At 35.9% G+C, this 3,355-nt stretch overlaps 1 long non-coding RNA gene across 1 annotated transcript in view; it reads left to right on the top strand.

The window, feature by feature from the left end:
* Positions 1-1,565, top strand: part of LOC141378171 (uncharacterized) — a 4,884-nt gene extending 3,319 nt beyond the window's left edge. The window contains exon 3 of the long non-coding RNA XR_015511122.1: positions 1-1,565. This exon is cut by the window's left edge and continues 401 nt beyond it. This is a non-coding gene — a long non-coding RNA (uncharacterized LOC141378171).
* Positions 1,566-3,355: the final 1,790 nt, after the last annotated feature.

Genomic DNA, 3,355 nt, shown 5'->3' on the forward strand with positions numbered 1-3,355 from the left:
TCCCGCTCATCTCTGCTGTGTCTTCCTCCCCCTCTTTAACCTGTCCTCCCGTCTCCCCCTCTGGTCTCTGTCCTTGGCAGAGCAGTGTGTGGTAATCCTATTACTCTTGTGCGAAAACCAGCTGAGAGAAAGACAGGGAGAGAGAGGGATTGTCAGTTCTGTGTTATAGACCGAGCACAAAAAGACGCTGCACTAAGGAACATGAGCCTTGAGGTTGAGGGGAGAAACAGAGGAGGAGGGGCGTGAAAGGGACAGGACAGTTGGAGCGCCAAACTTGAAAATAAACATAGTCTTTGATGACAAAGAGCCCATTGAGTACTCTCTCATCCTTTCACTCTCTCACACGGACACACACAGATAGAGAAACGGAACAAACGCACATCTAAAACAGGCTTTCTGGTGAATTTGAAAAGCGTAGTTCTCTTCTATATACGGTTAAGTTTATTCTTTTCAGTTTCATTTAAAATCAATTTTAATAGTTTTTTTCTTTCCTGTTTTGGCCCTCTCTTGAAACAAGTATGCTGTTTTAATAGGCATGGTGCATATTAGGACATCGCCATAAATACTTTAAATTGATTAAAGTAACAGTTTTACATGTTAAATATTAAGATTAAATAATTGATACACAATTTTTCCGATTAATCATCTGTTGAACTGCATCCCAGTCATCACAAATACTGCAGAAGACCTATTAGAACCTGCATAGACCGAAGATTCTCACAGAAATCAGTCATGTTTGGTGAAGGAAAAATCATGGTTTGGGGTTACATTCAGTATGTGGGCGTGTGAGAGATCTGCAGAGTGTATGGCAACATCATCAGGATGAGGTATCGATACATTTGCTGCCCATTACGTTACAAACCACAGGAAAGGGCAAATTCTTCAGCAGGATAGCGCTCCTTCTCATACTTCAGTCTATACATCAAAGTTCCTGAAAGCAAAGAAAGTCAAGGTGCTCCAGGATTGGCCAGCCCAGTAACCAGACATGAACATTAGTGAGCATGTCTAGGGTAAGATGAAGGATTCATTGAAAATGAATTCAAAGAATCTTAACGAACTCCTGCATTAATGCTTTCTTTGCTATTTACTTTTTAAGACTTTATTAATAAGTTATTTGAGTCATTGCAGAGATGTATGTATGCAGTACTCCAAGCTCAATGGAGTCATACACAATATTAATTGTTTTTCCACTGCACCATGACTTCATATTCTATACTGTACAATATTTCTGTTAAGTGACAAGACTGTTGTTTAAGCAAAGTCAGACCTTACTGTCCTAATTAAATAATTAAAAATCAAGGCATGATCATATTTTATTTTGGTAAAATAAGCGTAATCTAGAGCAGTGGTTCTCAACTGGTTTGGCCATGGGACCCACATTTTTAAATGGTCATCAACCCGCGGCCCAAATTTTTGGGACTATAATATAATTTTAGGAATTATAATTAATTTGTATTTATTTATTAACATACACAAGAAGTGACAGATAAATCATAAGAAAATCACCAAGACTTACAAATAAACAAAGTTTTATTATTGTCATTTGACAAAATGTCTCACATTATAAAAAATATTACAAAAGAAAAAAACACAAATGTTTGGTTTCTAAAAGTGCTCTTGTGAGAGCACATCACCACATATGACACACTGAGGTTTTAAGCCTTTTTTGTCATCAATATATGTAAATCCATACTTTACATATTCGGGGTCGTACTTGCGCTTTGACATATTCGTTGCTATAATTAAATGAAATTTCACATGTCAAACGGTACAGTTATCGCTCGCGCATTTCAAAATAAAAGTCTTATTTAAGCAAAATAGGTTAAAAATTAAACATTTGTTGTTTTTTTGACCACACACTCTGCGACCCACTGAAAATGTTCCTGCGACCCACTTTTGGGTCGCGACCCTCCAGTTGAGAAACACTGATCTAGAGGCCTTTCCTTTTCATCTAAGCCACTTTTTATGCCAAATGATCGGCTAATGTGAAAGAAGGCAAGTGAAACCATGATTCTAGAAACATTAAATCACTGGGCAGCATTTGCCATAACAGCAAAGATGCAGGTTGTAACGTAAAAGAATTAAACAACATTAAATGCTTGTTTGTCATTATCATTAGCAACATATTTACAACATAATGTAATGTTTAACAGATTACTATTTATAGTAATAAGCATTACTTATTTTCATTTAAGGTTTCATGTGCAATAGATACACAATTGAAATATGTTGTCCTTGCTTTCACCATGCATCCCTGGTAAAATATATATTACATTAATGCATTTTTGTGTTCCAAACGTCCAGAATACTTGAATAACATTTGTTGAAAATAAGCTATTTGAATTCATTGCTAAAAAAAATTACATTTGGTTTATTTTTCTGATCCAATTAAATGTCTGGTTTACTTGAATAACAGTGCCAAACTACCACAAAAAAAGGCTGCAATTTGAGTACATTTCCAGCAGGGACACAACAAAGACATATAATATTCGGTTAAATATAGGTTATGATGTCAAATAACCAAAATTTTATGTCTAGCCAGTGTCTAAGAACAACGTTATTTTAATGACATTAAGTGACATTGATATTAGGTTGTGTTGGAAAGTAACTAAAATCCAATGTCAAGCCAACATCTTAAACCAACGTCATATTAACATCAAATGCTGACATTTATTCATCAGCTATGGCAACCAAAATCCAACGTCTGATAGATGTCATATGTGTAACGTCCACACATGTCAAGCTGTAACTTCATTAGACGATGATATTTGATTGACTTTAGGTTGGATGTTGCCGTTGGGCTGATCTTGAGTTCTGCATCAACCCAATTTTCATTTCCAAATAAAATGCAACCTCCCCATGATGTTGGGGTACAACATCAATCTGACGTCATGTCGACATAATACAGAGTTTTCTATATTAGCTACTTGATTCTGAGTAGCTTCAAGGTCGCTCATAAAATTCTATACCCAAGGTATGTTATTCCCAGATAACAACTGCTAAAACTAATCGAATCATTTTGACTGTCAACAAGTATATTCAAATACATTTTTATATGCTTATCCTCTCTTGACTGTTTGGCGCCACCGTGTGACTGAATATGTTAGTTTGGCCTGCATTCAGCTGTTTCTCTTTCTGCAGGCTTCACATTTAATCAAAGAGAAGTTATAACAGCTCAAATCAATGTTTTATGTCTAATTGTTTCTTTTCGTGTCAAGAAGCTGTGTAATAACTAAGATAATGTACGTCCAGGCAGTTATTTTCACAGAATAAAGTCCTTCCGCCTGTCAGGCTTTATTCTGAGCGAACAACAGCCTAGATGTACATTATCCCTTGTTAGTATGGCTCTTATCTT

This window comes from Danio rerio, chromosome 16 (assembly GCF_052040795.2).
Source record: "Danio rerio strain M-AB ecotype USA chromosome 16, GRCz13ab, whole genome shotgun sequence".
Taxonomy (NCBI): domain Eukaryota; kingdom Metazoa; phylum Chordata; class Actinopteri; order Cypriniformes; family Danionidae; genus Danio; species Danio rerio.